The 12,500-nt window shown below is 41.8% G+C and overlaps 1 protein-coding gene across 1 annotated transcript in view; it reads left to right on the top strand.

Moving 5' to 3' along the window:
- The window catches only part of LOC115220301 (protein piccolo), a 148,818-nt gene that overhangs the window by 56 nt on the left and 136,262 nt on the right, over positions 1-12,500 (top strand). The window contains exon 1 of the mRNA XM_036509998.1: positions 1-111. This exon is cut by the window's left edge and continues 56 nt beyond it. The gene's annotated coding sequence lies outside the window, so the exon portion shown is untranslated. The remainder of the gene's footprint in view (positions 112-12,500) is intronic.

The following is a 12,500-nucleotide window of genomic DNA, read 5'->3' on the forward strand; positions in this document are numbered from 1 at the left end:
GGCTGTCGTCTGACAAGAAGACGGCGGTCAAGAGTAGTAGTGAGCCTGCTGCTGTGGAACCGGGTGTGGTGTTTCCGTGCCAGTCAGCTGCCGGACCTTCACGACTGAGAGGTGAGTCAAACATCAACCACTTCATTCCTCTTCTTTTTTTCTTTTCTGTTTCTCTTCTTCTTCTTCTCTTTGTCATTGTTCTTCCTCTTCTTCTTCTTCTTTCACCTCATTTCACTCTTGCCTCTTTGTCTTGTTACAACTTTTACTACTACTACTACTACTACTACTACTACTACTACTACCTATTACTACTACTTATAATGATGATGATGATGATAAAAATTTCGAATTCAGGCCATCTGTGCAGGTGGGGTTAGTTGTTTTCATTGACTCCAATATTTGACATGTTCCTTATCAACCCTCAAATGGATGAAAAGGCAAAAATCAACTCCCACAAAATTTGAACTCAGAACGTGAAGTGGCTGAAGAATCGCTGCTGAGCATTTTGCCTGACTCGCTAACAGTTCTTCCAGTTCACCACCACCACCACCACCACCACCTTCTTCTTCTTCTCTCCCCTCCCCCCATCCTCATTATTATTATTATCTAAGGTTGTGAGCTGGCAGAACCGTTAGCACACTGGATGAAATGCTTAGCAGTATTTCCCCCATCGCTACGTTCTGAGTTCAAATTCCGCTGAGGTCGACTTTACTTTACATCCTTTTGGGGATCAATAAAATAAGCACCAGTTGAAAACTGGGGTCAATGTAGTCGACTTAATCCCCACTCCCCCAAGCTGCCCTTGTGACAAAATTTGAAATAATAATAATAATATTATCATTATCATTATCATTATTATTATTATTATTATTATTATTATTATTATTAATATTAATGTCGTTACTATTGTTATTATTTAAGGCGATTTATTTGAGTATACCCACCCCATCAAATCTGTTGCCTTGTCATTTTGTCCTTCCTTATGTTCTGGGTTCAAATTCTGCCGAGAATCATTATAAGCCCTTTTTAGGGTTAAGATCTGTGCTAGAACACAGAACAAATGTCCTTGAGCTGATCAACTAACTACCTCCCCCACTAAAGTTTGCTGGTCTTCTGCCTAAACTAAAGACAGTTATTATAAAGGGTAGCAGACTGGGAATGTGGCAGTGTGTGGCCTAGTGGTTAGGGTATTTTGCTCATGATCATAGGACTATGGTTTCAATTCCTGGACCAAGTGATGTTCTCTGTTTATGTTCTTGAGCCAAACACTTCATTTCACATTCCTCCACTCCTCTCAACTGGCAAGAAAATTAGTAACCCCATGACGAGCTAGTGTCCTGTCTAGTGGGGAATATTTACATCAGAAAATCTGGGAAACTGGCCTTATGAGCTGATGGCTTGGGAAGGACCTTTGGTCCCCATTTTTTTAGACTAGTAATATTATTTGACAGCCTGACAAAACACCTTGTGGTATTTGTTTCAGATCTTTACTACATGAGTTCAATTTTCTCTAAGGTCAAGTTTACCTTCCTTCCTTCCTTCTGGGCTTGATAAAATGAACAGCAACTAAATACCTGTGCCAGTCTAAATTGACTGACATCTCACCTGAATTGTGTAGCCTTGTATAATGTTTCACCTGAACTGATTGATCTTGCCTTGTGTAATATCTCACCTGACTGAATTGTGTGTTATTGTGTAATATCTCACCTGAATTGTGACTTTGTATGACATCTCACCTGAAATCTGTGATCTTGTATTATATCTCACCTGGATTATGTGACCTTCATTAATATGTCACCTGAATTATATGATTTTATGCATAAGTTATTATCATCATCATCATCATCATCATCATTATTATTATTATCATTAAGGTAGCAAGCTGGCAGAGTCGTTAGCATGCTGGACAAAATGCTTAGCAGTATTTTGCCCGTTGCTACATTCTGAGTTCAAATTCCGCTGAAGTTAACTTTACCTTTTATCCTTCGGGGTTGATGAAATAAGTACCAGTTGAGTACTGGGGTCAATGTAATCAACTGTCCCCCTTCCACAAAATTACTGCCCTTGTGGCAAAATTTGAAACCATTATTATTATTATTATTTATTTTATTATTATTATTATTATTATCATCATCATCATTATTATCATCATTATTATATTATTATTATTATTATTATTATTACTATTATTATTATCATCATCATCATTATTATCATCATTATTATTATTATTATTATTATTATTATTATTATTATTGTGTTCTGGTAGAATTGTTACCATACCAGACAAAATGCTTAGTGGCATTTCATCCGAGGTTGACTTTGCCTTTCCTCTTTTTTGGGATCAGTAAAGTAAGTACCAGCTGAACACTGGGGTTGATCTAATCAACTAGTCACCACTCAAAAAATTTCATGCCTTGTGCCTATAGCAGAATGGATTATCATCATCGTCGTCATCATCATCATTATCATCATCATCATCATCATCATCATCATCATCATTGTCATCATCATCATCATCAAGGCAGCAAGCTGGCAGAGTTGTTAGCATGTTTGGAAGAAATGTTTTGTGAGATTTCTTCTGGTTGACTACATTCATCAGTTCAAATTCCATCAAGGTCAACTCTGCTTTTCATTTTTCTGGGGTCAATAAAAAAAAGTACCAGTTGAACACTAGAATTATTTGAAACTGTTATCATCATTACCAATTTTTAAATGTGTGTGTGTGTGTGCATACAGTATAAAGAAACTTATTTCCATGAAAGTAAGTGATAATAGTGTTTGGTTCTGGGGTGAGGTAGTTATGCCAAGCATTGGTAACTAAGAGGAAGTAAATTTAAAGACAAGAGCAGTCCTGATGGGTGGGTCGATAGTATATCAAGCCATGTCATTATTTAACCCAAGGAAAGCAGCGAGCTGGCAGAATCGTTAGCACACCGGGTGAAATGCTTTGCAGTATTTCGTCTGCCGCTACGTTCTGAGTTCAAATTCCGCCAGGTCGACTTTACCTTTCATCCTTTCGGGATCAATAAAGTAAGCACTAGTTACACACTGGGGTCGATGTAATCGACTTAATCCGTTCGTGTGTCCTTGTTTGTCCCCACTGTGTTTAGCCCCTTGTGGGTTGTAAAGAAATAGGTATTTCACCCATCGCTACGTTCTGAGTTGAAATTCTGCCGAGGTTGATAAATTAAGTACCAGTTGCGTACTGAGGTTGGTGTAATCGACTTATTCCCCCTACCCCAAAAATTCAGGCCTTTTGCCTTCAGTAGAAAGGATTATTTAACCCAAGGCCAGATGTCTGATTGACAATATTCCAGCAGCCATGAACTACATTATCCTATGTGTCTTATCCATGGTAGGATAAGATTTGATGGTAATTTGCTGCTGTTTCTAGTGAGTCAAGTGACTCTCTCATTGTGTTGGAAACATAGAAAGTAAAAGCAACTGATGGTAGAAGATGGGTGGGGTAGATGGTGCAGAGGTAAGACAATAACATAAGATGACATTTACATTTCAGCAGTGGTGGTCACCATATATTTGATATTAGCAATTATTGTTGTGTTAAGGATTGAAATGGAATTTGGTGAAATACATGAAATATTCCCAACTTTTTTTTGCTGCTGCATTTAGGGTGTCATATGACATTAGAGAAGTGGTCCCTAATGGTATTTGGGAGCGGGGGGGGAGCAGAACGGTGGTGGTGGGGAGGTAGAGGAATTACACTAATGAGATGACTCAGAAGTGTGTAACAACCATTTGTAGAGTGGTGGTGTGAAGGGGGAAGGGATGACAAAGGGGCTTATTGGTGGTGGTGGTGGTGGTTGTGGTGGTGGTAGTGGTGGTGGTAGTGGTGGTGGTGGTGGTGGTGGTGCTGGTGATGATTTGGATCATGATAGGGATCATGACAATGAACACAATGATGATGATGATGATGATGATGATGACAGTAACGTTTGTCATCATGACAATGATGATGATGATGAGGAGGTGGTGGAGGGGGAGAAGGAGGACAATGTTAGTGGTGGTGATTCTACGAAGATGATTAAAAAAAAAGCAGAAACTCATCTAATTTACTAACATCATGTCAGAGAATCCACATTCCACATGTCTGACGTACTTCTTCTCTCCCTCTGTACTCTGTTTTCTCTTTTTCTCCTCTCTCTCCTCAGTCAGGGGAAGAAGAAAGAGTTAGAGAGAGAGAGAAAGAAAAAAAACAGATAAAGAGGGGAAAGAGACAGAGAGAGACAAAGAGAGAGAGAGAGAAAGAAAGAGAGAGAGAAAGAAAGAAGGAGAGGAAGAAACAAAGAGAGAGAGAAAGAAAGAAAGGGAGACAATGAGGCAGAGACAAAAAGAGAGAGAGAGAAAGAAAGAGACAAAGAGAGAGAGAGAAAGAGAGACAAAGAGAGAGAGAGGAAGAACAAAGAGAGGGAGACAAAGAATGAGAGACAAAGAGAGAGAGAGAGAAAGAAAGAGAGAGAGAGGAAGAAACTAAGAGAGGGAGACAAAGAGAGAGAGAGAGAAAGAAAGCAAGAGAGAGAAAGAAAGAGAGAAAGGGAGACAATGAGGCAGAGACAAAAAGAGAGAATGAGAGACAAAGAGGCAGATACAAAGAGAGAGAGGGAGAAAGAAAGAAAGAGAGAGAGAGAAAGAAAAAGACACAGAGAGAGGGAGCGAGAGAGAGAAAGAAAGAGACAGAGAGAGAGAAGGAAAGAAAGAGACAGAGAGAGAGAGAGAAAGAAAGAGAGAGAGAGAGATAGCGGCAGGAGTTAATAGATATTATTTTCTATCTCTTTGACTTTTTGCTCAGTCGATTGATTGATTCTCTTTGTTCTCTCCTACTCTTACAACTCCCCTTGCTCCGTACAACATCATTAGACACGCTACCACCTCTGGAGAGTACTGGCTGTAGCTTGGCCAGGACAGGTCAGTTCTATTGTGTGAAGTCATTAACTGAACCGTTCCCTCCATAGTGTTGTTGACACTTACTTCCAGATCTATATTTTACACAATTCAATCATTATTCACCGTTGCGTGGGTTCAAATTGGACCATTGCCATATAACAACCGAACCGACAGTGGGGCAGTAGAGCAGGTGGTCAGAGCATCTATCCATCCATTTGTTCATTCATTCAATCATTCATTGCTGATCAATGTCTCTTCTGATCAGGAACACCAGCTGTCGTAGCGCCATCTACTGTCAGAAGATGGAGTTAACTCCTCTCGCTTGATTGAACATTCCGGAAATTATTGGTTAAGTTTCTCATCACAACAATCATCTTTTACAAACTGGCAACATTCCACCACAGCTCATGTGGTGGTGGTGGTGGTGGTGGTGTGTAGTAGGTGGAACGGTGACCCAGAGGTTCCCTCATTGGTTTGTCCCTATGGGGAGATAGAGGTGAGGGGGTGGAGTAAAAGCAGGTAGAAAAATAGTGAGAATGATATGGAGTGTTTGTGATAGTCATGCCTCTCCTGGTAATGGAAATACCATTAGTACAGTAGTTGAAGCATTTAATGTAACTAAAGGCATGAGAAATGTGATGTTGTGATAGGTATGCCTTTCCAAAGATATGGTTCCAAACAGTAGCTAAAACTGAGTCGTGGATTTACTTTAGGTTGTTGTTACAAAAGCCTTGGTCAAATGTGTTCAAGCAGACCAGGGGCTACTCCACAAGTGATCAGCCAAACAACTAGGCCTATAAACCATCAGCTGAGTGACCAGAGATTTTAAGGGTCTTCTAAAAGGCCTGGTTGGAGGCCCAACCATCTAAGTTCTTTTACAGGGCTTAGAAAAGCTGAAGGACTGCTGCAATAAGTGTGTGAAAATGAGAGGGGAATATGTTGAATAAAATCATAACTGACTGATCTGCCTGTATTTTCTTTTACCCCAAAACAGGAACTTTACAGCACCCTCCCACACACACAAACACACATATATAATATATATATATATGGCATACTGAAAAGGTCCTGGCTTTAAGCGTATCATGAAAGGCCTGGTTGGAGGCCCAACACTCTGAGTTCTTTTACAGGATTTAGAAAAACTGAAGAACCACTGCAATAAGTGAATCTGTTGAATAAAATCCTAATTAACTGATCCTCCTGTATCTTCTTTTACCCAAAGCCAGGAACTTTTCAGCCCCACCCCCTGGTACACTCTGACATAAAGTGATATATTGTGTGAGGTGTAGTGGGAACAGTTTAGACACATAGCCTACTGTCAACTGCCCAGCCTTCTTCTGGAAGCCTGCAGATATCAACTGGCAGTGGTCACTGTGGAATCAAGCAAGTGCAGCAGTTGCTGTGTGACCTTTATCCTACCTTGGTGTTTGGGTTAGTAGGACCATTGACCATGTATCTAGGTTTGTATGTAATGTGTGGGTGGGGAGATGATGTTTATATGCCGTGTAGTGATAGTGGTGGTGGGGATGGGGAGGTTACGGTGTACAGCAGGAATGATGATAATTGTGATGATGGTGGTGGTGGTGGTGGGAAGAATGGTATTGATGGTGGTGGTGATAGTGGTTTGTTGTGAAGCTGTGTAATGCAGGTAGTAGTAGAAGTAGTAGTAGTGGTGGTAGTGGTGATGGTGGTAGTAGAGGTTATAGTGGTTGTGATGGCATGAGTTGATAATCATAGTGGTGGCAGTGGTAGTGATGATGATAATGGTGATGGTGGTGGTGGTGGTTAGTGCTGCTAGTGGTAGTGCATAACAATGATGGTGATGGTGTTGGTGATGGTGGAAGTAGCAATTAGTGCTAATGATATACACAATGCATAGTGGTGGTGGTGGCAGTGATGGTTATGATTTATGGGTGCAAGTGGTTATGACAGTGGTTGTGACAGTGGGAGTGGGGGGGAGGCGGGGGGGGGCAAACGTGATGGTTGCAATTTAATTAAGCTCAATAAATGACCGGTACTTTATGATTTTTTAAGAACAAAGGATAAAATTGACCTCACTACAATTTGAACTCAGGACATAAAAGAACATACCGAAAACACCACACTGCTCTTGGCAGTATGTCCTCCCTCCCGCTCTCCCTCCCTCCCTTCTCCTCTCTCTTTCCCACCAGCTCTCCTCTTTACTTTTAAAAATTATGTTGTAATTAATAAAGTTAATTAACAACATCATCTTTCATATACATATATATGTGTGTGTATATGTGTGTGTATATATATATATATATATATGTATGTATATACACACATACACACACGCGCGCACACACACACACCACACACACCACACACACACACACACATATATACGCACACACACGTAAACGCTGACATAGCTGTGTGGTAAGAAGCTTGCTTCTGAACCACATGGTTTCAAGTTCAGTCCCACTGCATGGCACCTTGTGCAAATATCTCATGCAAAAGCTTTGGGCCAGCCAAAGGCTTGTTAGGGGATTTGACAGATGGAAACTGAAAGAAGCCCAAGTCAACTCTGTAAAGAGGTTGGCATTATGAAGGGCATCCAGCTGTAAAAGCCATGCTAAAAGAGACATTGGAGCTTGGTGCAGTCCTCTGGCTTGCTGGCTCCTGTCCAACCCATGCCAGCATGGGAATCACACCTTAAATGATGGTGATGATGATGATATATGTATATGTGGTCATGTGTATGTATATATATGTGTGTGTGTGCATGTGTGTGTGTATGTGTGTGTGTTTATGTATATAATACATATTATCTATCTGTCTACCTCCTCTGTCACATTCCCCTTCAATGCAGCATGCTAATTTTCCTCTCCCTCTCCCTCTCTCTCTCTCTCTCTCTCTCTCTTCCTCCCACTACATCTCCCTACATACAACTTTCCCTTCATAAAGACTTCTCCTTAACACCTCTCTCATCCACAATCACATATAACTATGCTGGTGTAGGAGTAGTGGTGGGGGAGGTGGTTGTGATGTGATGACATTGGTGGTGGTTGTGATGGTGGTGGTGGTTGTGGTGGAGATAGTTTAGGGAGAAATAAAGGTATGAGGCCTCTCCCCCACCCCTTCCTAGTGAAGTGGTCAGGGGATGTGTCAGTGTCTTGTTGAGCAAATAAAACCTCTCAAATTGACTCCAGTGAACAGATACTGATGTAGCATCTCCTCCTCCTTGACCTCCTTCATCACCCTCCCCCCACCCCACACACACTCTCTCTTTCTCTCTCTCTCTCTCTCTCAACATTGACACAATACATTAAAAGATCAGATAAAGGCTTGGCAGAGCAACACATGAATGGAATGTCTTGCTAAAACACGCACACACAAGCACGCACGCACACACACACACACACACACACACGCTCAAGCACACATGCACATGCACACACACACATGCATGCACACTGACACACACACACACACATACATATACCTTCTTGCATGCAAACATATAGCCACATACTTACGGAACAATATATACACACACATAGCCGCGCACACACACACACACACATACACATACATATCCACAGACAAACATATTCACATACATGTAGATACACAAGAGCATGCACACACACACACACACGAACATGCTAATGAGGTAGTGATTGGGGGGGTGGGGGTGGAGAGCAGGGGGTGGGGCAAGGGATCAAACAGGGGAATTCCGTTTTATTCTATAATAGCATTATTTGGACTGAATTTGTCCTGCCTCCTCATTTTCATCTTCCTCTTCTTCTTCCTCCTCCTCCTCCTCTTCCCCCTCCCCCAACCCCTTGAAATAGCAGGAATAACAAAAGCATAATAATAAAACACCAAATACATAAATTATTTAAAGAAAATTTATAAATGAAAGAAAAGACAATTATACAAAATTTTGTCGAAAAGATGAGCCAATGGAGTGAAAACTGGGAAGGGGTGGGGGGCAGGGCTGGATCTGGAGTTATGTGTATGGGTGTTGAGTAACAGGAAGAAATAGGGTGATAAAAAATAGATCTGTTCCCATATACATAAATATTCTTTTCTTTTTTTTTTTTACTCGTTTCAGTTATTTGACTGCGCCCATGCTGGAGCACTGCTTTTAGTCAAGCAAATCGACCCCAGTTCTTATTATTTGTAGGTCTAGTACTTATTCTATCGGTCTCTTTTGCCGAACCACTAAGTAAACATACCAGCATTGGTTGTCAAGCGATGGTAGGGAAACAAACACAAACACACAAACATATACACACACATACATATATACATACATACACATATATATATATATATATAGATAGATGGATAGATAGATAGATAGATAGATAGATAGATATAGATAGATAGATAGATAGATAGATAGATAGATAGATAGATAGATATTAGATAGATAGATAGATACAAATAATTACAGAGGTATCGAGCTCTTGGATCAGGTAATGAAGATCACGGAGAGGGTCATAGCCCAACTAATTAGGGAGGGAGTCAGTTTGGATGAGATGCAGTTTGGTTTCATACCAGAGAAAAGCACCGCTGATGCTATATTTCTGGTGAGACAGCTGCAGGAGAAATACCTAGCCAAAGATAAGCCCCTGTGCCTGGCTTTCGTTGACATGGAGAAGGCCTTTGACAGGGTCCCCCCCCTGATCCCTTATCTGGTGGTCAATGAGGAAACTAGGGATAGATGAATGGTTAGTGAGAGCCGTGCAAGCCATGTACAGGGATGCTGTCTGTAAGGTGAGGGTTGGCAACGAGTACAGTGAAGAATTCCAGGTAGAGGTAGGGGTCCACCAAGGTTCAGTCCTCAGTCCCCTCCTATTTATCATAGTCCTCCAGGCAATAACGGAGGAATTCAAGACAGGATGCCCCTGGGAGCTCCTCTATGCTGATGACCTTGCTCTAATTTCTGAGTCACTAACAGAACTAGAGGAGAAATTCCAGGTGTAGAAGGAGGGATTAGAATCGAAAGGCCTTAGAGTCAACGTAGCTAAAGCCAAAGTCCTAATAAGTAGGAAGGCAGGCAAACCACAAATCTCTTCAGGTAGATGGCCCTGCTCGATCTGTAGAAAAGGCGTAGGTAGAAACTCTATAAGATGTACCCAGTGTAAGCTATGGATACATAAGAGCTGCAGCAATATCAAAGGAAGGCTAACTGGGAGAATAGTTTTCGTATGTGGCAGATGCTCGGGAGCTATAAATAATACTGAAAATGTGCAGAGAACAACTTCCGCCACATTCCAGGGAGAAAAACTAGAAGTAGTTGATAGCTTCCGTTACCTAGGTGACCAAGTCAGTAGCAGGGGAGGGTGCACTGAAAGTGTAGCTGCAAGAATAAAAATAGAGCTCTTACCTCTGCTGGTGACAAAGGGCCTCTCGCTTAGAGTAAAAGGTAGACTGTACGATGCAAGTGTACAAACAGCCATGCTACATGGCACTAAAACATGGGCCGTGACTGCTGAGGATATGCGTAAGCTCACAAGGAATGAAGCCAACATGCTCCATTGGATGTGTAATGTCAGTGTGCATACACGACAGAGTGTTAGTGCCCTGAGAGAAAGGTTGGACCTAAGAAGCATCAGATGTGGTGTGCAAGAGAGACGACTGTGCTGGTATGGTCATATGATGAGAATGGATGTGGATAGCTGTGTGAAAAAGTGCCACACCCTAGCAGTTGAGGGAACCTGTGGAAGAGGTAGACCCAGGAAGACCTGGGATGAGGTGGTGAAACACGACCTTCAAACATTGGGCTTCACTGAGGCAATGACTAGTGACCGGGACCTCTGAAAATATGCTGTGCTTCAGAAGACTCGGCAAGCGCAAGTGTGACCATAACCTTGTGGCCTATGCTAGGGGTGTAACCAGTCCACTTATACATGCCTTTTCTTCATTGGACACTAAACTCTACTTGCGAAGACCAGTTGAGGCAAGTGAAATTGAAATCGAAATCAAACTCGATTGCAAAGACCTGTTGAGGAACATGAAATCAATCAAACTCAGTGACTGGCATTTGTTGCTAGTGGAGCACTAAGAGTACCATACGAGTGAGATCGTTGCCAGAGCAACAAGCTGGCCTTCCTGCCGATGGCCCGTTAAACACACCATTCGAGTGTGATCGTTACCACGTCGCCTTACTAGCACTTGTGCTGGTGTTACATGAAACATTCAAGCGAGGTCATCACCAGTGCCGCTGGACTGGCTCCTGTGCAAGTGGCACATGAAAAGCACCATTTGGGTGTGGCCGTTGCCAGTACCACCAAACTGGCCTCGTGCCGGTGGCACGTAAAAGCACCCACTACACTCTCGGAGTGGTTGGCGTTAGGAAGGGCATCCAGCTGTAGAAACTCTGCCAGATCAGATTGGAGTCTGGTTCACCAGACCTCAGTCAAACTGTCCAACCCATGCTAGCATGGAAAGCGGATGTTGAATGATGATGATGATGATGATGAGATGATGATGATGATGATGATGATGATGATGATATACGACAGGCTTCTTTCAGTTTCTGCCTACCAAATCCACTCACAAGGCTTTGGTCGGCCCAAGGCTATAGTAGAAGACACTTAATTTGACGACCTTGAAAGGACGAAAGGCTAAGTTGACCTCGGTGGAATTAGAACTCAGAACATAGAGATGGGTGAAATACCACTAAACATTTCATCTAGCATGCTAATGATTCTGCAAGCTCACTGCCTTAACAATAATAATAATAATAATAATAATAATAATAATAATAATAATAATAATAATAATAATGACGATAATGGTGATGATGATGCTACCATCACAACTGCAACCACCACTACTACTGTTACTACTTAATATATTCCAGTCGTCCCATACTCCCTACCAACCAGATCCCTACTCCCAAACAACTCCCTTTCAATGTTTACCACATCATCTTAATCCCTAACCCTAACACTAACCCCACCCCTCATTCCAGTCCACCAATCCCCTCCCTTCCTCCCTTCCTTAATCAACCAGTATTTCCAATTCCGTTTTTCGCTGCTGCATCCTCTCTCCCACATTAAGACCCAAATCCCCAAGGTTTCCTCTCGAATTCTTCTTCGTCGCAGTTCTGAAAGCCTTGATGATAATCGGCAGAATCATGGCCTTGTCACATTCCTTATTCCAGCATTGGTATCTTCCATCTTGTATCTTTTTTACTTGTTTTAGCCATTGGGTGGTGGCCATGCTGGGGCACCCCCTTCAATGGTTCAGTCAAATAAATCAATTCCAATATGTTTTTGCAGCTTTTCTATTTTTTAAAAAAAAATTTCTTATACTTATTTTATCAGTCTCTCTTTCCTGAACCACTAAGTTATAGGAACATAAGCCAATGCTTGTCATCAAGAAGTGATAGGAGACACACACACACACACACACACACACACATCTATGACAGGTTTCTTTCAGTTTCCATCCACCAAATCCACTCCCAAGGCTTTGGTCGGCCCGAGGCTAAAGTAGAAGACACTTGGCCAAGGAAATTGTCACACAATGGAAATGAACCTGGGACCACGTGGTTGAGAATCAAACTTCCTATCACCCAGCCACAGCTTATATTGTATCAGAATGCCCACAATTTTCTCAAA

This window comes from Octopus sinensis, linkage group LG16, assembly GCF_006345805.1.
Source record: "Octopus sinensis linkage group LG16, ASM634580v1, whole genome shotgun sequence".
NCBI lineage: Eukaryota > Metazoa > Mollusca > Cephalopoda > Octopoda > Octopodidae > Octopus > Octopus sinensis.